The sequence below is a fragment of the Amblyomma americanum genome, chromosome 1, assembly GCF_052857255.1.
Source record: "Amblyomma americanum isolate KBUSLIRL-KWMA chromosome 1, ASM5285725v1, whole genome shotgun sequence".
Taxonomy (NCBI): Eukaryota; Metazoa; Arthropoda; class Arachnida; order Ixodida; family Ixodidae; genus Amblyomma; species Amblyomma americanum.
Genome location: NC_135497.1, coordinates 18387779 through 18412796, shown reverse-complemented (window position 1 = coordinate 18412796; position 25018 = coordinate 18387779). Strand labels below are relative to the sequence as shown.

Sequence of the window (25018 nt, the reverse complement as noted above, 5' to 3'; positions counted from 1 at the left end):
GTTCAATCAATGGCCTCATGTTTCTTGCTTTATTTGTGTAAGAAAATCCGTCTGTTCCTGAGCTCTTTTATCAAAGCTGATTATCGAGCTCTGTGTTTTTCTAAAAGTCTTCTTGTGTTGTTAAGGCGGCCTGGCGCGCAGCAACCGCTTTTGGACTCCCGGACTTCGGAGAAACACCCCCATAAACAGAAGAGACGAATAAGATGTTTTTTTTCTCTCTCGCTCTCGACACCCACTGTCGACTTCCGGTGCCTCAGATATCTAGGAATATCATATCAGGCTTTCCGCATTTACCTACTGCACGCGCTCGGTCGTGAACTGTCTCTGTCAGTTGAGCGGTCGCAGACAGAGCTTTCCTACATCCAAGCTGGTTAGGCACAATTCCGCTATTGTTCTGTGCAAATGATGCGATATGTTTAAGAATTAAGCGTTCAAGGATTTTGCAGCCTGCACAAGTAACACAAATCGACTAATAATAAGATGCACTCGCAAGGTCGCAAGTTTTATGTACAGGAATAACCTTGGCAATTTGGGATTCCTCCAGAGGTTCACCTGTTAGCAAAAATTAAACAAAAATTATAGACGATCAAGCCCATTGATGCGGTATAAGCATGCGTTAGAATTAGCGTTTCCCCCGACGAAGCAGGCGAGGCAGCTGACGGGTTGAGACTGTGCCAGTCCATCAATAACCGTGCGACCCCAGCTCCACTCTTTCCTCTCACCTTTACACCATGAAAGTGCCCCCTCTCCACTTTGTTAACTGCCAACCAAGGCACTAAAAGGTAGAGGCTCTTTCGCGTGTGAATGGGCTCGATATTGACTCGGGTAGCTTGTGTGGCAGCCTTGGCTTCCTAGATGACGGTAGTAGATTACCAATAAATCGACGAAGGTTATAAGCGATCATACCAATAGTTGCAATTATTGATCAAAGCAGTTATGATGGTTAAAACGGAATTCCGCGCTGAATTCTGATGTGTAATATGCACAGTTTGATGGTGTAATTAGATATGCGTAGTTAAAGTGCAGAAGACAGCGGTAACTTACCTGCATATGTGTGTGTTTTCAGGATTCAGTAGGGCGCCGCCTGTAGTTTTCTTAATCAAAAGGTATAAACTAAAGAAGAGAAGAGCCGCAGAAACTGCGTGATCTTGGAACGCTATTTGATTCAGCCGTTTTTTACCCAAAGTAGAAAGACTTGCCACTTTTTTCTTTTCACGAAACGCTGATCTGACTTAAGCTTACCGGCTATGGCAATGATTCTCAGAACTTCCATCTGGGCCTCTTTCTAAGCAGATGGTGTGTAAGAACGCAGCGGGTTCACTGTTAGGAGACGACAGGACGAGCGCTAGCTACTGGCGCCTCCTTTTGCTCTTTGTTCGCCACGTTCTCGTGCTACTTTCGAATATGCGTAAACGTATAAAAAGCGGAGAAAAATCCTCGGCACAACACTGGCGCAGCCTGGCTCAACCTTGGGGAATTGAGACTGTCTCAGAGTACGATACCAGCATAGAGCCAACGTATATTTCCAACCTGCAATCTGGAATTGGCCTGCAGTCCATTTGGTCGGGCATGCGTTCTACTGGAGCGAAAATAAAGCTGGCCCCAAGATAAGTATTACAACCTCTGCCGCAGAGCCAGCATATACTCAACACAACTTACGTAAGACAAGCCACACCACGCTGTGACTGCGTGCCCCGTCCATGACACACCTTTCCGTCCACTGGGGCTTATATGAAACCTACGAGCAAACTAGAAGCAGCGTCATTTGTTAAAATAATACCGTTTATTTACAGCCAGTATATGGAGGCTATCTCCTCTTCTGGTCGTCTCATCAGACGAGTAAGACCGCATGAGAGCGCGCGCGCACTTGACTTGTGTATTTTTTTTATTGCCAAAGTTCATGTTCGCGCGTGGGCGCTGTACGACTTCCGTACGGTGATGGCTAGGCCTTTCGGACGTGTTCGGTGCTTGTCGCCGGTCAAGTTGATGCCGCCATGATGCGCAACCGGGTGCCAAATCCGCTGAGTTCTTGGCAGCAAGTCGTTCGATGAAAAGTTTGGCTCCGCAAAATTCTTTCGGCCTTTTTGCAGCCTACACAATTGACGAGGCTTTGTGAGATGTACGGCAGCTTTCTCTTCTGTCGCTCATACCGCAGCGGCGGCCGAGTGGTTGAGCATCCGCCTCGCATGCGGGAGGTGCGGGGTTCGATCCCCAGTGCCGGCAGGTACCCGCCGGTGATACAATGGGTACAAGCTTTCCCCTGGCCTGGTGCTCGGCTAGTAAGGGCTGATATGCTTGGAAAATAGGTCTTAGACCCCCCCCTTGAGTAATCAAAAAATACCTTGTTCCATGGCGCTTCATCTTCTTCTTCCCTCGCTCCAATGCGCTGCTTTGCCGGCAGGGCCCGCTGGGACACATCTGGCTGCTGTGTTGCGAGAGTGAGAAGGAAGCACCGCCAGAGAAAGTGCAGAAAGCGGCCCCTTCTCCTTGCGACAGCGCTGCATTCATATATCTACACTACTAAGAAGCCCAGATGTCATATCTGAGAGTGAACGCAATAGCGACTAAGCTAATTTGAAATAATGAAAAAAAAGTTATGTCTCTCTCGTTCGAGAGATAACAGCTAAATTAAAATGCATTTCAAGTTCTTCGGCTCTTCTCTCCCTTACTTTATACATCTTGATTACAGGCAGCACCCTACTGAGTCGTGAAAGTGCTCGCATATGCAGGTAAGTTTCCGCTATCTCCTACACATTATTAACAGTTACCTCATTACACCAGCAAACTATGCTGATGGCACTCCTGAATTCATTACGGCATTCTATTTTAACGGCCATAACTAGGTGAGTTTACGAATCATTGCAACTATTACTGTGATCGTTTATTACCATGATCTATTCATTATCTAATCTATTACCTGAATTTACTGCCTACATCTACGCAACCAAGGCTACCACGCAAACCGCCCGCGAGACTCAGGCGTCTGGACATATGGGCATCAATATCTAGCCCTATTGGCATTCGTAGGGACAGAGAGCGCCCCCTACCTTTCAATGCGTTCGCACTACAACAGCTCGGCGGGAAAATGTGCCAGTTCGTCTGTCCGTCTCAAGCCTCGCTTTTTCAGGGGGCAAAGCGCGGCAGTGAATGGAGAGGCAAGTTGGAAAGGAAGGGCACCTGTCAGTGGCTGCTCCGCCCGAGCTTACACATTTATCCAATTGATCGTCTATAATATTCTCTGTAATATTTGCCAACAGGCGAACTTCTGGAAAATTGACAAATTTTATTTCGATACATAAAACTGATGACCTTGCCAGTGCATCAAGTTACCATTCGATCTCGCTTACTTGTACGGCCTGCAAAATTCTTGAACATTTAATTCTTAAACTTATTGTATAATCTGTAGAGAAAAATAACTTAATTGTGGCTAACAAGCTTGCATTTAAATAGGTTTGTCTACGACCTCTCAAGTCATCAGACAATTCACGACTTACAGCGCATACAAAACACAGATCCGGCTAACCCGATATGATGCCCAGGATTGGTTCTCCCATCCTACGCTCCTACAGAAATTTATCCATTGCCTCGGTGGCAACATCACCAATCTGCTTTACAGGTTAATGTGTTCACTGCAAAGGCCTCTTGGGGTTGTGGCGATTGTCTGGTGCTGTTTCAGCTTCTGTCCTCTCTGTTATTTTTTATCCACGGCCTGGAGAATAACGCAACAGTAAGAATGTTTGCACACGGCTGCAGTACGTGCAAGAAAATAACCTGACGCGAAGACAACGCAACTTGAAACACTGCGCTTGAAAATTTTACACACAGGTGTAAAACGTGGCAGATGACAAATAAGACAGCGCCCATTGACTTCACTTATCATCTACAAGGGGAGATGTTGAGTAAGTTGTCAGAATATCAATATTTAGGCATAATGATTTCCTGAGTCCTGAAACGGAGCAAACAGGTAACATACATTACTAACAAAGCAGTGGCCGCTCTCTACTCACTAAAACGCTTGCTTTGTTTTCCATCAGTCAATACTAACCGCCAAGCATGAAAGTCACGTGTTCGCTCATTACTGTATTATGAAATAATAGGTTGGTTATCCTTCTGCAAGGAGTACAGCCTGCGTCACGCTTGTGTACAGCGCTCGAGCGGCGCACTTCCCTGCGTAAATGTCTACACCTGGTAGCGGCTCCTGGCTTTTCGAGGCAACGCTTGTGCGGAAGTGGAGCCACACAGATCAATGCCGCCGACCACGGGCTGCTTTATAGTCGCCGTCTTTAATGCGGACAGCCCACCGTTCGAGCGCGCTGCAGAAGGGGCTGTGTACATAGTGTACAACGGAAAGAAGTAAGAGTTTTCTTCGACAAATTTTGCCGTCATGACTCCTCAATTAAGGCAAAAGGCAAGCCGACCTTCGACAATCGAGCCACATTAGTGCGTCTTAAATTTCTTTTCCTTAATGGGAGCATTAAAATCGATAGAACTAAGTACTTACTTGATTGAAACACACGCAGCGTCAGGACAAAACTCACTAAGCCCAGCTCCTTTTTCCCACAAGAAATCTGCGAACTGCGAATCACTTGAAGCTTTCGTCTGCAACTCCAATGCTTTGTATATAGTTATGACCTGGATGCTGTTTTTTTTTCCGCTTTGCTGGCGACCACATCTTGATTTACTTACAATCCTAGCTTCATTCTTTCATTCGCAGGACATTTTTCACCAGCTGCTGTGTATTTCTTGCTTGCTTCCTGGATACAGAACTTGTGTACATTTTAGCTCATTTTCTTGTAGGTCCGAATCTTTGAACATGCAACTTGCACCTTTTCGTTGTCGTCTTTAGCGCTTGTAAAATTAATATACACACGTAGGTGTTGCCTTCGTTCAAATATAATTGTCTTTATGCCCGCTTCAAGTTGCACTTTGTTCGTTTTGATGTAAATATGATGTCCCTTCCTAGAACAGTCTCAAATGTGAGACTAACATTATGTTGAAGTAAATAAATAAACAAAGGGCAAATTTCTGCAATGAAAGAATTAATTATCTCGATTGTAAATTATAGCACACTAATACTTCACATACCGCTATATAATTTCAATTTATTTTCACTTGTGGTACTTTCCACTACGGCACTGTAAATCAAGTAGGCAACATAATAATAATTGGTTTTGGGAGGAAAGGAAATGGCGCAGTAACTGTCTCATATATCGTTGGACACCCGAACCGCGTCGTAAGGGAAGGGATAAAGGAGGGATTGAAAGAAGAAAGGAAGGAAGAGGAGCCGTAGTGGTGGGCTCCGGAGTAATTTCGACCACCTGGGGATCTTTAACGTGCACTGACATCGCACAGCACACGGGCGCCTTACCGTTTTTCCTCCATAAAAACGCAGCCGCCGCGGTCGCGTTCGAACCTGGGAACTCCGGATCAGTAGTCGAGCGATCCGGAGTTCCCGAGATCGAACCCGACCGCGGCGGCTGCGTTTTTATGCAACAAGGAATTTTCTTAATCGCGTCACATAATTGTCCTGTGTCACGCCACTACACAGAGATGCTAACAGTTCGTTCACAGATGACATTTTTTTAAGGTCAGCCGTGATAATTATATGGTACATTTTTGCTTTAACATGGTAGATAAACTGTGCCGTGAGTGCGTCCCAAGCCAAGACAAAAACGCTGCCTTAACGAGTGCCTGCGCGAAGTAAATGACGAAGGTAAGGCGTGTGTAAATATCAAGCGCGCAAAGGCATCGTGGAAACACAATATTGTGGCTGTTTTATAACTGCAGTACTTTATTAGTCATTCTAAAGTAACCTTCAGACAATAAAAACAACTTTCTTTTGCGACAGCTTGAAACAAAAACCGCCATTTTCTGCACAACAGCGTCACAACACCAAAGCCTAGAACTAATCAACTAGTTTAATGCTTCTCTGTGTATGCCAATTATTAACAACGCAGCGCCAGCAGTTTAATAGAACACAGCCGATGAGAAGCCCGTTTGCTGATCCTGGGTTTTAAACCAGCTAAAAGACACGAAATTGAATGCATGCATGTCACTAAAGTGGCTTCCGTTCCTTTCAGGGCGCTGCGCCAGGGCGAAGATGGTAATTAACTTCAAGGGCCTAGATTCGCCGCGTCACTGTCTTTTCAGCGGAAAGTGCGATCGAGGCCTGAGAAGAAGTTCTGATCCGTTCATTAGGTAGCGTTTGTAACAGATGCGGTAAGAGAAACACAACGGCGGCAAAGTGATGCGCAGCCCCTAATGCAGGCAATTTTCATGTCCCTTTTTGCTGATCAGACTTGTCACGTTCAAGTTTAGTTCGCGGCTACCGCTGTCAGCAAGCGTTCATCCGCGATCTCATCGCTTTTCTACGCTGCGCATGCTTCATTAGGTTCGACGTATATGCGGTGCAGTCGAGGACAGCCGCTGCGCAGGGCATTCGCGTTGGTTTTGCTAAGTGTGTACGTATACAGTCATGAGCAAAATTTGCGGGATGCAGATTCGCGGAAAAAAGTTAATTTCCGCGTTGCCCTGCTAGCCATTCAGACGGTATTCTTCTACCAGATGGAACACGCATGCCTCCTCACGCTTCTATGCTTTTCATTGACCTGTTGTGCCTAACCGCTCCGCAATAAATTTTTTTCTGCGAACCTGCATCCCGCAAACTCTTTTCCATGACTGTACATTGAAGCTCAAAGCTCTTCTCCGAAGGCAGGACGCTTTTTCTATGGTGTCTTCGGCATTAACACTGCCTGGTTTAAGCAGTGGCACTAAGGACTCGTTTGTAGTCAAGGGTCTGACGGAATCCCGTCTGGTCGGGATGGTACATGATACTAGTGAGTCGCACCGACCAAAGAGCCGTGGTTATCCCGGTGCACATCATCGACTGTGGACATCATCAACCCGGTGCACATCATCGATTCCATGCAGCGAAAACTTGACCGCCCTAGGATGCAGCCAGCCGAAAGCACAGAAAAGCGAACGGCTCTCCCATACGTCCCAGGCATCAGTGATGCACTTGCGCGTATCTTTCGTTCATATGGTGTGCACACTGCTCATGTGCCATCTCAAAAACTGAGAAGCCAACTTGTCAATGTCAACGACGGGCCTAAGAAAGAAAGATTCCCTGACGTTGTTTATCAGGTTCCATGTGCCGACTGCCCATCAGTATACATAGGCGAAACAGGAGATTTTGCACGCAGATTACGTGAACATAAGAATGACGTGAAGAACCGGCGCGCAGAACAAAATGCGCTTGGCGAGCATTCATTATCTGCCAGCCACAATATCAACTGGGCAGAGGCACGTGTGGCCGCCAAAGAGAGAGACAGGAAATCACGGCTCTATCTTGAGTCGCTGATCATGCAAACAACAGCGCGTACTATCAATCGAAATGACGGTAATTTGCCACCTATCTACGCGAGATGCCTGGGATCGCATATACGCCGCATAAAAAAGGCACCACCGCAACGTTTTGCCTCATTGTGAACAAGGCTCCCGTGTGGGAGCCGAAACGTCATTCTATCTTAATTTTTGGTCGGTGCGACTCACTAGTATTAAGGACTCGTTTCTTCTTTCGAGCTTCCTAGTACGCAGAGCGGCTCGAATATTCCGCTCCATCTGCAGGAGGAATGTCACCCAAAAGTTTGCGAGACCACCCAAGGAGCCAAGGACACAGGGGCATGAACACCTTTGTGAAATCTTCACGCTAAACTTATCCGCTGCAAATGCTACTGGCAGCATTTGCCACGCATTGCACCACGGGTAAGGTGCGTACATACATTCGGGATTACCGTCACAATGTTACAAACAGTTTCAGCCAAACATCTGCTGCCGCTAATTCTAGCGCAGAATGGACACGCCATCGCAAATGTTTACGAGCGGCACTGGCTTCATAAGCAGCCGTTCGTGTTTTTTTTTCGAAATATAAGGCCTCGCCACTAGCCTGACCCTGTATCGCTATGGCATCACTGTGGCGAACAAAGAAATAGACACAAATAACCCCAAAGTGAGTGACTCTTAGGAAAATCTACAGAGCCATGGATGGATGTGGTCCTGAGCGATGCCGGGATGCGCGAATGCTGCACTCCTGTCCTTCGAGGCGACGGCGCGACCCGCTACTGCCCAGCCGCTTGCACCTTCGGCTGGCACGACGTTTGACAGTGTCACCGCACAACGCGCACGGTTTCTTGGTATTTTGAGCCACTTTCCTCTGCTCAGCTGCTTCGCGATCCATGCTCTACGATAAGCAGGCAAAGGCGTTCTGCTGCTCGAATGTGCCTGGTGGCAATGACGCAGGCTTAAACAAAGCGAAAAGTACCGCACAGATCAAAATAAATTAACGAAGCAGCCTTGCTCGATAAAACCATATATCTTCCACACAAGAAGCGATGTTTCTTCCGCAAAAAAAAGGACGCACACTGCCAAAACAACAGCTTTCTTCTACACCAATGTGCTGAAGATATTGTAAGCAGAGTTTAGGCGCGCCCTTCAAGCACCGGTTGATGCTACCCTGTTACAATGGTACTTTGAGATGTGCTACATTACACAACTCTTCCGCAGAGCAGAAGGGACAAGGCGTCAACCGGTCGGCGGCCGTTGACACACTGAAGAGGGCGCCAGCAGTCCGACCGGGACACATCACCTGGACCGGCTTTGGCACATGCCTTCGGTACACTTGACGAACGTGGAGCGGAGATCCCGGACGCCCATTCTCCTCTGCATGCCACTCCGACTGGCCTCTTCCGTTCGCCGTTGATGTCAAGAAGGAGGGCGCTTGCGTCCCCTTGCGCGGTTTTGTACTTAGAGCATAACGCAACTTTGGTTCGCCTTCAGTGCTATTTTTTCTGTTCTCAGCATTCTCCTAACGTGGGCACAAATGTATCGTAAATTAGTCATCCTTCAGGGGGCTCAAAGAATGAAGCTTGTGGTTTTACATAAAGTCTGATAAAACACCGATGACCTACACTGCAGCGACAGTCGATTCCCCTTAGCAAAACAAACGACTTTACTGCAAAAGGAACGCAACCAGCATTACTTTCCGCTGTGAAATTCAGTGTCACTTTCTTTTTTTTTGCGCAAAACAACACAGTTAACCGGATTAAAGTACTCCAGCGACTTTAGGTATCTCTTTAATAAATGCCCTTGTCACACTGCAAGTTTTAATGACATTCGAATCAAATGGCATTCGATGCATCGAATGAAGCTCGGTCTCTCGCGGTGCCACACAGCAAAAAATAATTTCATTCCCTAATGATAGCAATGACGATCAATGAAAAAAAAATTACAACAATTAAGGTGCTCCGTTGCGCGTCAGAGGAAATGGAAATTCTTGCGTAGTATTTTTAAAGTCGGTGAAGCTATTTCTCTGTAATATTACACGCTTCAAATACTGTTTCTCGCCATGCTACAGCCCTTCAGCCATCAAAAACCGAGCCAAGTATAAAGCCAGCCATAAAAACCGATAAATGCACACTAATAACAATGCTGGCACGGCGGAGCGTGAAACAGACATCCAAAAGGCTAAGCGCTCAGTCGCAGCGTTAAGTATTTTCGAGCTCAAAGCTCTTTAAACACCAACCATCGCAGGCAGAGTCCTGCTTCGCACTGCTGAGACCGAGAGTAATAGCTATCTACGACAGTGCGGGCAGTCTCACGCGAAATTTAACATTTTTAGGCAGACTTCAGTAAACTTGGGTGGTAAGCACATTTTTTTCCCTGTTGCTTGAGTCTGCTGCGTATATGGTGTACACATTACACCACATATCGAATGCAAATGAGTTTCCCAAACTCTTTCGGTGGCGAGCGTCACTCGAACCTAAGTGCATCAAATAGTTTTATTTACGAGCCAAATAATGACCTTAGATGCTAATTCCATTAAATGTGCTAGTGTGACATCGTTAATGTGCACGCAGCGGCCGCATGTATGCAAACACACCAACCAATAGATTACTCGACAAGCGTGAGCGGAAAGCGCAATTTACACAATTTTTTCTAAGCTGTTTACATGTGGACAAATAATACCTAAAACACATTCCGAACTTCAGTGCAGAAAAGGAACACAAAATTGATTCTTGTATGCAAACTCACTGTTCCCTGTTACGCTGCAGCAACCTGTGTTCTTCTTATGCGCCTGTGGTCGCAACACGCAGGCGTCAACCTTAAAAAATGCTCCCCAGAGGTCCGTACTACACTGTGCCGGGCAATGGGTCGTTATCGGAAGTTAGCCCAGAACATTCACGGGGCTCTGTCTGAAGTACTGGACTGCGTGGTGCACGCACAATCGCATCCGGCCATGCACATTTGTCACATAAACAGGGAAAACAAGGCCATCGAAATATGAGCCTGGTTGGCCGCCATACACTGGCAGAAGGATAAAGAAGGCAATCTGTAAAAATTGGCACGAAACGTTACTACGGAACTGGTGGCATTACAAATTTGGTATTTACAAGTTTGGCCACGCAGCGTCATAGATCGGCAATTAACTCTGTAATCTCTGTAACTGATATCCGGAGAGGAGCCACATTGTTGTTTTCTCCACAGCTTCCCTTCCGAAAACTATTCATCATTGATTCGCAGGCGTAACAGATGAAAGAGCATTATCTTGGAAAAAGAGAAAAAAAAAGAAATATCTCGAATACTAAAGCCTTGCTAGCTGAGCGACCCTTGCTTTGAAGACCCACATCAAACACAAATCGCCTGACTTTCATGAATCTACATTAAGAGGAAAATAGTTTGGCACAGCAATAAAAAATGAGTAACTGGGCAGCTGGACTAGGAAAATACAAAGGCACATCAACAACGTGTTTTTCCTATGCCTTGGCCCAACAGCACAGTGGCCATTCTGTAATAATGACAGCGTGCATGGCATCACTCCCTGACGTACCACCAAGGACAATCATTGATAAGCGAGAGAAACCTCTGATTAATAATTACCTAACTTTGCATCGGATTTCCAAACTCAACTGAAGTAAAGAACCTGGATGGCCGTTTAGCATTGCTATAGGCACGGAATATTGTGCGAAAGCACTTTTCTTTTGCTGGTGGACACACCACCGCCACGTACATACCTGAAAGCGCGACTGAGGTGTCCACTGACCCAGGGATCCAGTTACGCGCCTTTCCTTTCGTGACTCTCTCAGAGGCTTCACGTCCACCTTTTAATTTTTCGGGGTAGGAGGCTAAGAGTACTTTTGGGACTAAAAGAAATCTAGACAGTATTCATGTGTCGTTAAACCATCCGCTGCGTTTTTGTAATCATTGGCCCCAAGTGCTCGTACTGTAAGGTCCTGGCTGTGTCACGGTAATAAGAGACCACGTGCTCGAGAGCACCAAGTTGGCAGCACCCAAAGTCGGGAGACAATCATGCGCTGGTATCACGAGCGACCTGCAATGAAGAAGCACTCAATGGACGACCTGGAAGTCAGTCAGGGCACGAATGATGTTTCGCGTGCTGTGTCACTTTGCTCTCACTCATTTGGCACAACGGGAAAATATATGGACACAACGTGACACAAGGCCTAGGCATGCCAGCTTCTTATTTTTGAAGTACACAACGAAATTATGACATCCAGCGAAGATATCTTCTGAGCGAAAGGACCTTGATTACGCGCCATTTCCATTCGTTCTTTATCCATTTCGCAGTAGCACGCGACCAGTGCCCATCCTCAAGGCTGCAAATACATTCGCGAATGACCGTTCCTTTTAAACTGTAACCGACAGCTTAGAAACAACAAGCAATTCATGACAGCCCCCGCGATGGCCGCCTTTTTCTCTCCCTTCTAGTAGCGGCTGCATGCCTGTCGTATTCTTGAGATGAGCTTTAGCCCATTCCAAAGGGAAAAGAACACCCACAAAGCTGACATGACCAGTACGATATTAAAAAGAACGAACACAGACCCTACTTTCCTCCATTCAAACTGATCTCTAACACAGCACGGCTGTCCCTCGGTACTCAAACCTGGAGGAGCGCATTCACAGGATGGAATCTACTCACCACAGGCCCCGGGGTCGTTGTTCTTATTTCTGGGACACACAGCCATTTTGCGTGGACTATATTCCCAAGACGAAAATTAAGTTTTAGGCTTGAACTTATCGTTCAGTGCTTGTGCAAGGTGAGAGGGGAAAATGAGCACTTTTGAGCGTAGTCAGGGTATGGTCCCGGGATAAGATTTCACTCAAGGTCAAGGGGGCGCGCACTTGCTAAAAGAACGTCGCGAAAAAAGGTGGTGCGTTTCCTGCTGCTGCTCATGCCACTACTTGGGATGGCTCATTTTTCAGACCATTCACGATATCACTAGAAGCTCCGGCGCAGAAAAATGTCGCGCATCGTGACTTGCACGGTAAAACTGAAGTGTCCTCTAATAACCATCTCGTTGGGTTTGGTTTGGTTTTATGGGGTTTATAACGTCCCAGAACGACTCAGGCTACTAGGGACGCCGTAGTGGGTTGCTCTGGACAATTTTGACCACCTGGGGTTCTTTAGTGTGCACTTACATGCACTGTACACGGCCCCAAGCATTTCACCCCATGCAAATCCGACCGCCGGATCGAACTCGCGTCTTTCGGGCCAGCAGTCGAGCGCCATAACCACTGCGCCACCGCGGCGGTTGCCACCTACTTAGGGTTCCACGCTAGATCCTCAGGTAATTAACGCATTAAAAGCAACGAGCAACACTCAGGTTTTACCAAAGCGTCAAGTTTTGTTCTCAGCGCCACAACTCTGCCCTGGAAGTATATGAGTGGACTTTTTCTGCCGTAAGCGCAGTTAGAATTATCTGATGTTTAACAAATATTCTGTCGTAAAGCGAACAAGTCTTTTCTAGCACGTTTGTTTCTTGTCCAAACATGTCAATTCCCAAAAGCGTCTCTACCACCAGTAACATCTAAAGAACCTCAGACAAAAACAAGCAAAGGACAACACAATCTAAAATATGGGCATTAGCAACCTCGCTAAGCAAGAGAAAGCTGCAGTAGATGCAAAATGACCAGAGGAAATTGCTGTCATGCGGCGTAATAACAGCCCAAGCACTAACAGAAAGGAAGCTGAGAAAGTGCACCGCTGGCCAGGAATCCGCGACTGACGACATTGCGCCAGAAATCAATGGATGGGAGCGAACAGATTTCCATAATGCGCCCATAGACTGCAGGTTCACTGTTTGCCGTCTGGGTGACCATCGGTGGCGTTCGCGTTTGATGGTAGTGCACCTAGGCGTGGACCGAAGTAAGCGTGTCTCGCTCTTCTTACACCTTTCGCACTCGCCTGGCATAAAGTCGTCTACTCTATCCACGCATTACTCTACCATGATGTCACACAGGGCCGCACATGCGCCTATAGTACACCTTCCGGCTGGGAAACGTTCACCAGAGTTTGAAAGCGTGCTCCGTTCACTGCGCACCGCGCCGTCACGTACGAGAGCCGTGAAGTGGGAAGACATGGCTCCTCGCGATGGTCGTCCTCCACAAATCCTTCGGAATGGGCGAATCGGGTGGGCACAGCGGGAAGGCATACTGGGCAGAGGCAATGCGAGCGTTTGTGCACTTTGTTCTGGGAGAGGGCATCATCGGCGCAAAACAATAAATCATGCCCACAGAGTACACCCAAGCAAAATTGAAAATGCACTAATTGCTGAAAAGAGTGCATATCGAAAACTTCCCCCGGCACACAGCTTACTGCTGTCGGAGACGCATTTAACAAAATGTGTATTTTAGAGAGCTTATCTCAGGTTCAATTTTGTTTTTACTGTTAAGGTGCATGGGGAAAATTGCAATGTGGTCGTTTTGCCATTTTTCTAAAATTCGTTCGACTTCAGAAAAAGGGTAAAACATAGAGACTCAGATATATGATCTCTAGATAAACAAAGGCTCTCGCTTTCTCATTAAAAAATCGAAAATTGAAGACTTTCGCGTTCCATATTGGGAACAGATATGCACATCCTGTAAAATGCACAGCGCTCAAGGCACAAACCTCACATCTTATATTCCAGTGTACACGAAATTGCTATGTGAATGGCGTGAATGGTTCAAAACGAGATTATTAATATAGTGGCGCAACACATTTATTATGCTTCCTTTGTCCGCTTCAAAGGCTCTGAAAGACTGTTTGCAGTGTTTCCTAATTGCTCTCATCTCCTAGACACATAGCTATGCGATATAAATTCACACTGTACATTAGGATAATTTTTATGGATAAAACGGTGCCGTGGTCTAAATTCTGCGGCAGTTGCGAGGTGCAGGCACGCAAGAACGAGCGAGCCCGGTCCGGGGGATATCCGCTCGCAGCGGCGAACAGACGCCGTGCATCGAGACGCGCACAGTTTGTCCAGTCAGAACGTTTGAATCTTCACGCTTTCTTTTAGACACAACAAAAAGCATCTATAGTACCACTCCAGCAGCTGCTGATAGGAAATCATTTTGAGCAGCAAAGATGGTCCAGCTGTCAGTGATAGACAGAGAGAGAGAGAGAGATAGACTGAAAAGACCTATCAAAAAGAAACAGGAGTAGACAAGATTACCGAAATCAATTTTGTCCACATTTTGCATCCAAAGCATCTTACCAATTTTATTCCCTGCCCGCAACACCGTTCATTTAAAGATTCTTTTCTATGCATCTTGTCTACGCTTGACAACCTCCATCATAACCCACCTCGATTCCTTCGTGAAAGCTACACAGGAGACACCCCCCCCCCCCAAATTAAGTCTCGGCGATACGGCGGTGAGGAATGCAGCGGATCGCCCAAAGTGCGTGATGCAAGAACAAGGCCCAGGAGGTATTCACGTGACGTCATCCACAAGGGGCGCTAGTTGCCGGCGCAGCATTCGCCACGTTGGCAGTCGCGCGTGCAGCCGCCGCAGCATTCAACTAGCCGGTGATCTGTGAGTGTATTTCGCGTCTGTCCGCTCCGTAAAACCATGTGATTGGGGGGATACGTCATGAACTGCGTGAAACAAAAAAGAGCGGGCACGCTGAAAAGGTTCCACTTTGTGAAAACGGCCACCCGTTGAAATGTGGAGGCGCCAGTGCGGTGTGCGACTTCTAGGACTGCTGCCGTGCGTTGAATTCACTGATATCGTGACCCGCCTTGTGCACATGCCGACCGGTTAAGAAATTAAAGCTTACAAATCTATGGCAGCGTGCCATTCCTTGACGGTGCCTAGGAGAGGTAAATCGACGTGTCTGTTCGCTTAGCCAGCTTAACTTGTCAGCTTAACTTGGTGGCGAGGCTTGTCAAGCGGTCGTAATGACTGCTTTTTTCTTGCCACCCTCAGTTTTGTAAAAGAAGCTGAAATAAAGTGATTGATTGATTGATTGATTGATTGATTGATTGATCTCTGTCTGCTGAAAGTGACGTGTTACTAATGAATCTAGCGAAATCGCTGCACATCGCATTGCGGCGAACAAGCCTATAGATACCAGGTCTTGAGCATTCGAAGCAGCATAACGTTGCTACAATCAAAACTGTAAAACATTCTCGCTGGGTCAGCAGTTCATGCTGCGAGCGCATGAGAGTACTTACTCTCCCATAAATAAGACAGCTATGACACTATGTCTTTCTGCTGAAGCACCCGTCTGCGAAGCTTAAGCATTTCGCGGAACAGCCGCTGGACATATGAGTTTCTGCGTCGCCAGTTTCAGAATTTGGGCAATTAATCATGTTCTGTTTATCCACGATGTGTTCTGGATGAGTAGCAGACAGTTATTAACTGATATAAAAAGCAGCAAGTCGTGTTCATTCTTGCGTGCAATGCAGCCGGCCAGTTCTGCTGCCGAGCTTTGGCATGAGGTGGCCTCCGAACTGAAACACTGAGCAGGCAGCTTCGTTAATTATATCATGGCACTAACGAATTCTGCTGCAAACTTCATGCACACAAACGGCTCCACAAAGAAAAGTGGACGTTGGCGCATTTATAACGTGCAAAGATGTTACGGATCTCTAGCAATATAGGCCGGGAACCTCACGGCGAGCTTGACACTGCGAACTGGCGTGAAACGGCCACCAACATGGCGGGCGTGCCGCGAAGACGCTCGCGCCGTCTGGCAACACGACCCCAGTGAAAACCTCCTATACGCCGCGCCTGCAACGAGAAGCGCGTGCAAGGCGCATACAGATTGCCTGAGGACACCAATCATGGCACGTGCAGCACAGGCAAACATCATGGCTGTACGCGCCTTACGACGTTCAGTGGCCGTTTCACGGCCTTGTCGCAAGGGGCCGCGGCGGAGCACGCAGAACTTGGTTGAACATCGTGAGGCCGCCTTCTCCACATGCACTGTGGCTTCAGTGGTGATGGCATATTGGGTTCGATCCCGGCCATTCAGACCGTTCAGGCCCTCGAGTTGCTGCGCAGCTTGCGGCCCCCTCCGGACGCACCGGAGACGCGCCGCAGCTTCCGGTACTGGCAGGCGTCCACACTGAGGCGAGTGCTAAGGTGCCAGACGCGGAACAGGTAGGGCGTCCCGAGCGTCGGCAGGAAGGCGATGAGCACGGCGAATGCGAACGACAGGTCGAAGTGCACGCTATGCTCCGGCCCTATGCACGCTAAGCTACGGACGCTTCTTCGCCGCCGTTGCTCTTTCGCCGAGCGTGCAGGGCGAGCGACTGCGACGTCTCCTGGGCCTTGATCTAGACGCTCACCTTGACGTGGAGGTAGATGACCAGCGCGACCGGCGGGGCATACAGGACAATGAACAGGCCGCGGATGTACTCCTCGATGTTCTCCGTCAGGTTGATGGCACAGATGCCTGATCCCCGGAACTGCTGGCCCAAGTACTGCTGCAGCTCGAGGAACTTGGTGTAGGCCGCGTACGGCAGCGTTAGGATTCCGGCCACCAGGCACACGCCGAGATGGCACAGCAAGGGTGGCATCTGGCGCTTCGTCGGGTTCATGGCATACCGGTACCGGTCGCAGGCAATCGCCACAAACGTCAGGAGGGTCCGGTAGAAGGGAAACTCCTGCACAATGGGCGACGAAAAACACAGGAAGCTTCCGAAGACCCAGTTGTGCAGGCAGAGTGTCACGAGAGAAATGGGCATCACGACGAGCAGCTTGAAAATGTCGTTGAGAGCGTTGGCGAAAAGGTAGACGCACACGGTTTCTCGCGGCCGCTTCTCGCGATTTATATGCAACACCATCCAGCAGTTAGCGATGAGAGACGACACGAAGAGGGAGCCGTACAGCACGAGGAAGAGCGTATAGGACGCACGGAAGGTGCGCCGCAGTTGAGGCTGGCTAAACTCTGATGTGTCGTTCTGAAACTTTAGCATGAAGTACATTATGTAGCCGATGTACTTGTCTGGGATCTGCTGAATGTTTAGCTGGTCGCAAAGCTCCTCCTCAACACTTGAGTTGGCCATCTTCAAACAGCAGTAACACCTGTAAAAACCAAGCATTAGTAGTTTAGTTACTTGTCATGTCATCAATTACCGAAATTATAACCGGCACTAATTGCTTCTTTGAATCTCTCCGTGCATTAAGCGACGATTTCAATGTCGCGTGGCATTTACTTGCTGGTGTGCACTATTAGCCAGTACTGCTCCCTGATACCACCCCCCTTTTTACCGGGGCGTCGCAACGATTGTGGACGACGAACTCAAAGCAATGAGACGTGATCAGGCAAAAAGGATCCAAAGCACTCAACCGCAGCAGCAATAAAACCACCTCCGCGATCACTCATTGCAATGCTTAATGCATTAAGAGCATTTATTTTTTTTCGCAAGGCAAAAAGTGTCGTCAACAAAGAAATATCAAATGCAAAAATCTGACCCGCTGCTTTTCCCAGATAGTGTCTGTGAGGACAGTGAAACTTTACTCAAACTTAAAAGGTGAGAAATGGGCAACCTATCTAACAAAACCATTAAGTTATCATTTACAAGTTAGCTTACCAGATTCATGACGCAACGCGAACACAGACATGTGTATCGCCATTTAGAGATATTTATTGCGCTGAGGAGTCACTTCTGCCCGAACCGGCTGGCATAGCGCCGCCGTTCTGTGAAAGCTGCGTGCATACGCAACCCTCAATAGCGTAATGAGCATGTGCCCAGAATTTTATTCCGTACGCAACGCTTTTGCGTGAATTACGCTAAGTTGTCGAATGTCTCATGACCCAGCGGTGCACCATAGCCAGTATCTCCACATATTTCCTTCACATGCGTTTATTTACAGTACAAACATGCGTGTATTTTTGAATGGTGCCGCTGCGGCCAGAGACGAAACCCGCGACCTCTTGGTCGACATCAAACGGACATAGTCCCATAGTCGTTCTCGGCGACTCAACCTTCATCATGCTGAAGACTTAAAAGGCGATGGCACAACAGCTCTCGAACTGCAAACCCGAATCAAAGGGCGACCTATGTTCTGACTGCGTTCAGCCGCAAAAATGGAGCAAAAAGGAAACAGGGTCATAACTAAGAGTAACTACATGCATTCTGACCTCTGACCAACGCTGTATGCGCAGAAGCCGCAACGCTAACTTGTGGAAATTGCACGTATACGCTATAACATTCCCGATAGCACTGCGCGCATGCGCACTGTGAACCCTCTATTCCGCTAATATCGTGAAAAATATTGGAGGTGACTCTCAAGATCCGCCTTGAGGGTATGACGCGATAGCGTTTTGTGTTAATGTCCATATATGCAGAAGGTCATTCTCTACGTTCATAGATCCCTGGGAGTCCTCATACCGTGGATAAGTAGCGGAAACGTACTTTGCTACTCGCTTAACTACGGCTTCTTTAATTTCCATGCTCATAATTACTAATATACACCACATTACATGTCTCTAAAGCACTCTTCTAAGGCAACACCGTATTCACTAGACGCGCCTTTGTTCATTCCAAACTATGGGGCTGGCGTGGTGGAGTGGTTAGCGTGTTCGTCTCGCATTCCGCAGGCCCCGGTTCGGTTCCCCAACTCGGCCAATTTCCTACTCCGTTTTATTTATTAATGCTTCTGAGATTTTTCGCTCCCGGCCGACGACGACACTGGTTTTCGCGACACGGGGCCCTTAACGATATCGCGGTAATAAAGACTTTATCAATCATTACATGCCGCTTGTTTTTTAGCGAACACGGCCTTTTAATCTAGGATCCGAATGTCTGTGTTTCCTTCCTGAAGCGAAAAAAGGTGCGGAAGAAAATCGCAGCTACAGCTACCCGCGGCTGAGCGGCATTCCCAAGGTACGCGACTTCACGCATTCGAGCACGCAAAAATCCTGTGCACGCGAGCTAAGTTACTAAATAGTGTCGAACACTTCTGTGATATTAAGGCGATCGCTTTACTACGCCGTCTTCCGCGAGGTTCGCCGACCGCGTCGCTTTGACCTTCAGAGACCTTCAGGCCGTGGCGTGTGAAGCTGCGCCAAAAGCTATGAAGACCGGAAGCCTCGAAAGCAAAGGAAAGGCGCATAACTGCCCCCCTGGGAAAATGGACACCTCAGTCGCGCTACATGGCGGAAGATGGAGATGCATGCCCCTTTTCCACGCCCGTTCCAGCGTATGCCAAGAATCGTGCGCTGCACGCGTTGATGTGGCAGAAACGCGGCACTGAAGCTATAGGCCATTGGCGTTCATTGTGTTCGTTGGCGTTGGCGTTGACAACGTTCTATAATAATTTTGAGACGAAGGGAAGAGCGCATAACTGGCTCCCTGTGTCAGTGAACGCCTCAATCACGCTTTGAGGTACGTAGCCGTGGTGAGAGGGAGATGTGGGCAACATGCATTGCAGTTAATTTCAAAGCAAAGCTTCAGTGGTCATATGAAATTATAATTGGTTTTTGAGGAAAGGAAATGGCGCAGTATCCTTCTCATATCTCGTTGGACACCTGAACCGCGCAGTAAGGGAAGGAAAAGGCAGGGAGTAAAAGAATAAAGAAAGAAATAGGTGCCGTAGTGGAGCGGTCCGGAATAATTTCGAGCACCTGGGGATCTATAACGTGCACTGACATCGCACAGCACACGGGCGCCTTAGCGTTTCTCCTCCATAAAAACGCAGCCGCCACGGTCGGGTTCGAACCCGCGAACTCCGGATCAGTAGTCGAGCGCCCTAACCACTGAGCCACCGCTGCGGGTCTTTACTGGTCGCGAACTTGCGATTTCGCCGTGGCGGTGCTCTGAGGAGGCACATGCCGTTACAACGCGGCGGCTGGCACAATGTGCGCGAATTATAGACGTGCTCCAAGTCTCTGCCAGTGCGGTCAGAGTGCGCCGAAGCCACCGAACGCGTCAGCGGTCAAGCGCAGTTGAACTATAGTCTGTCTCGCTTTCGTCGGCGTGACATCGCCGTGAAGCGCGCGCGCGTTACTCCGGAGTATAAGCGCGCCTTACCAGAGCATGCGCTTAACCGCTAACCAACGTATTCGGTGGCGGCATCTATGTGAGCCACTGAATCCTTCCGCACACTCACAGAATAAAAGAAAAGAACCCTGTGCCGAGCCTCGGAATCGAACCAGGGCCTTTGACGTTTAAGCCGGAGACGCTACCACTCCGCCACGACGGCTCGAGAATTGGCCATGAATAAAGGCGCCTCTAGGGAAAGCTGTCTCCTTGTGCAGACGTCTCCGCGCTTTTGCTGCGTATAACATGGCCTAACAGAGCTAGGCCATCAGCAATTTTCTTTTTTTTTGATAAATAAGAGTTGTTTCCATCCGTGGTTACTGAGCCGAGTACCCGGTAAAGTTAAACTGTTTTATACATCTTATAAACCATATTCGTGCGGCTCACGGATCTTACTGCAGAGAGTGAACCGACTAGTGAGCATATAAACCCCGCAAGTCTTCGCATTCAGCGCAAAAAACTATACTGGTAAAACAGCTTGTATACCTCAACGCTGTATTCACATCATGACGGTGCAGTTCCAGCAATGCCATCATTGCAACTTCATTGCATTTTGCACCGAATTGTTAGTTAATACAAATCTGTTTCAAGCTCAAAATGTAAAATAACATCATCTTTGAGATTGTTTTGTTTGTGAGCTTCTGTAGTCTTCCTCTACGAGCTCATAACAGCGCTTCCCTTCTCACCCGCGCCGCGCAGCACTAGCCACGAGCCTGAGTTAATAATAATAATAATTGGTTTTTGAGGAAAGGAGATGGCGCTGTATCTGTCTCATATATCGTTGGACACCTGAACCGCGCCGTAAGGGAATGGATACAGGAGGGAGTGAGAGAAGAAAGGAAGAAGGAGGTGCCGTAGTGGAGGGCTCAGGAATAATTTTGACCACCTGGGGATCTTTATCGTGCACTGACATCGCACAGCACACAGGCGCCTTAGCGTTTTGATTCCATAAAAACGCAGCCGCCGCGGAGGGGTTCGAACCCGGGAACTTCGGATCAGCAGCCGAGCGCCCTAACCACTGAGCCACCGCAGCGGGTTCTACGTTTTTTTTTTTCGTGTGCCGTTCGCGACCACGTGACTATAAAGCATTCATGCATTGCAGAGAAGTCAACATCATCGCATCATTTGGCAGTCGACTGCAGCCGAAAGACCGGCTATTGCTTTAGCTGCGGCTCTTGCGCTTTGCGGCCGGTTTTTAAACCGAAAGTTTTTAATGGCCTAGCGGCGCCGAAGTTTTTCTTGGTTACCTTTCGCTACAGGGAAGAAACGCTGGCATTGCGATCCAAGGTTCTGTGATGTTTTCGGGAAAAAAAGTGACATTTCATGCTTGACGTAGCGTTTATTTTCACGATAAGCACATTTCCGTGCTAAATCACTGCGTATATCTGGTCGGCCGTGGTGGCCATGTTAGCGGCGGAAGGCGCAAAAGGTCACACAAGAAGAGCGGGCTTTCTGCGTCAGCTTCCGGTTTCTCCGGACGACGCGCGCCAAGATCTGGCGAGTCCAGATCGGCGGCTGCGGCAGGCGCGAAGTGCGCGCACGTGGGCGGAAGTCGTCGACCCCCGTTCATGGGTTGAGCGGCGTCCCTCGGCGTAATCGGCAGAGCGAACAGCACAGCGGAGAATGAGAGAGAGCGAACGGGGAGCGATGGTGGTAGTGGTTTTTTATTTAAATAATAGTAAAAAGGAAGGAAAAGATTTTTGCTAGCCCCGGCATCCGCCATCAGTACTGAAGCACCTGAGCTGGGGCAGCGGAAATAAAGGATAGCAGGCAGACTGGAGAAATGAAATGAAAGAGGTGAGGGGACAGGAAGAGAGCATAGGGGGAGAAGTAATATGTACAAACTATTTACAGAATAAGAAATGCGTCCAGGTTGTGCGCGTGATTAGTTCATTTTAGAGGAATTAAATCACGCAGGCGCACAGCACTACAACTGGATTGGGGCGTCCAGTTATTAATCGCTCAAGGTAGAACTCGCGGAACGCGGAGCGCAGTGCAGGAAAAACGGGAAATGGCGCAGTAATTGTCTCGGTGTACACCCGAACCGCGCCGTTAAGGGAACGGAGGAAAGTGGGAGAGAAGGTGGTGCCGTAGTGGAAGCACGCCGATAGCTAAGAGGGCGCGAGGAGAAAGTACGGGGAAGAGGGTAGGGCGGCAAATAAAAGACAGACTCCGCGGAGGCGACCTTTTAAAAGAGATGGCACCCAAGTGCTTCGTTCGCCCGTGCCGAGTCTCATCTGCGGCGAACCGCTGCACGCTGCCCAAGCCGAAAGCCAGAGCGACTAGACTCGCATCCGTTCGGTATTAAGTCAAAGTCAAAGTCAAAGTCATTTTATTCAGGCAGCAGTAATAGGTGCCTAGGAGGCAGACATAAAGGCAAATTAATGCCTGACTCAGTGTCGGCCCCCTTCCCCCCTTCCCAAACACATCACTCAACAGCAGGTACAGTCACATCGTTGAACAAAGGTTCGATCAACATAAAAGGAACACATTTATACAGCATAGCATGCAGGGCTAAGTCATACTGCGAGGAAACAAACAGCCAATATAAATCGCATGCAGAAAATAAACAAGCGGGAACAATAAAACATTCACAACAAAAACCATCTGGTGTCTACTTGGAACCCAGAAAAAAAAGGATATAGTCAAAAATGTGTGCTAAAAAAATGTGTCAATGTTTCTGTTAAAGGCTAGAGCTGAAGAGTGTTCCTTACGCGCTAAGGCCCTCAATTGTTGTCGTTATCGCACATGTTAACTAGCGCATATACACGGACAGAGAGAGGTGGAACAGGACGCACGCTAGTCCACCTCTCTCTGTGTCTGTGTATATCCGCTAGTTAACGTGTGATTCCTTATGCGGTTGCCTACGGTTACAATACCGCCGCAGCTGCGCACCGAAATCGCATTACCCAGAAGCGTAGTCGTCGGCCAGTGTTAATGCCAGAGCATTAAGCGCAAACTCCAAGGGTGCTTCCTGGGCGTGCGCGTCCAGCGTTGGCGCTCTTGGCGTGCGCCGGAACCGGACTGCGCATGCGCACTGAAGAAGACGCCAGCGAACCTCGGTGCCAGCGCAGGCGCGGTCGCGCATGCCTTGGAACCGGTATGCGCATGTGCACTGGAGAAGACGCCACCGAACCTCGGCGCTTGCGCAGGCGCGGTGGCGCACGCGTCGGCACCGGTCTGCGCATGCGCACTGCAGAAGACGCCAGCGAACCTCGGCGCTAGCGCAGGCGCGGTCGCGAACGCGTTGGAACCGGTCTGCGCATGCGCACTGAAGAAGACGCCTGCGAACCTCGGCGCTAGCGCAGGCGCGGTCGCGAAAGCGTTGGAACCGGTCTGCGCATGCGCACTGAAGAAGACGCCAGCGAACCTCGGCGCTAGCGATGGTGCGGTCGCGCACGCGTTGGAACCGGTCTGCGCATGCGCACTGAAGAAGACGCCAGCGAACCTCGGCGCCAGCGCAGGCGCGGGCGCGCACGCCTTGGAACCGTTATGCGCATGTGCACTGGAGAAGACGCCAGCGAACCTCGGCGCTTGCGCAGGCGCGGTCGCACACGCGTCGGCACCGGTCTGCGCATGCGCACTGCAGAAGACGCAGCGAACTTCGGCGCTTGCGCAGGCGCGGTCGCGCACGAGTCGGCACCGGTCTGCGCATGCGCACTGCAGAAGACGCCAGCGAACCTCGGCGCCACCGCAGACGCGGTCGCGCACACGTTGCAACCGAAGCCCGGTTTACAACAATTGCAGGACCGCGGGGCTCTCGGTGACTCTTTCAGGTTCCCGGAACTTTTAACGGTTTAAGTTTTCCTTTCAACGCCCTTCCAAACCCTCTTCCTTCGCGGCATGGAATTTTTTGCCTCGACTCGAGGGGGAGCGATCCAGAACCAGGAAGATCGAGACGAATGCCCCTTTTCAACGCCCGTTCCGGCGTAGGCCAAGAGCGCCGACGATGGGTGAAGCGCCCTCGGAGTTGGCACTTTACTTGGCTCGTTGAGCGAAAACCCGGCCGTCATCAGAAAGCCGTAGCAGAAATGCGTGGCCGGAACGCTGCCCTCGAATTATATCATCACCCCTCCTGGATCGATAGGACATCACAAGCCAGGGGCAGATGGAGAAAAGCAACGCGACTTCTGCGGTGAATGGAAACTGGCTTGGAGGCTCCCCTCGAGCCGGATAACAGAGCCGACTGCGCTCAATTAAGGCCCCTCACTCGCGTGCACTGGAAAGTGGTCACTGTCCCCAAAGATGTGGTACATGTACACAGTGCCATGGCCATGCCAATGTAGTAATATACGCGGCTTATGGAGTCTTCTTCATCCGAAGTTGAATCACTCGCGTCTACATCCGGCGAGACAGAAAAGCGTGGCCGGAGGAGGCCATTCACTGCGTGCGAAGTACGAGACCATCACAAAGCAGCGAAACAACGTGCATCCCCCCAAGCCCCCGACCACAGCTGAGCGACACACTCAGCGAAGAGTATAAACGCTCTTGCATTTACTTGCGCAAGAATTGCTAAGGTGCCCCCATAATTTTGTTTCCCTCTTCACTCTTTCACTGGGTCACTCTTTGTAGTCAAATAGCGTAAAGAATGCTTACAATCACTCTTGTCACATTGGTTTACGGGATCCAAAGGTAAATACCGCCCCCCCCCCCCCGAAAGCTACAGTGTCATGTCTGTTCTTGAC

At 49.0% G+C, this 25018-nt stretch overlaps 1 protein-coding gene and 1 pseudogene across 1 annotated transcript in view; both read right to left on the bottom strand.

Annotated features, from left to right (window-relative positions):
* The window catches only part of LOC144131005 (uncharacterized), a 303799-nt gene that overhangs the window by 88757 nt on the left and 190024 nt on the right, over window positions 1-25018 (bottom strand). The window lies entirely within an intron of this gene.
* LOC144119439 (prolactin-releasing peptide receptor-like) lies at window positions 16063-17354 on the bottom strand (annotated as a pseudogene).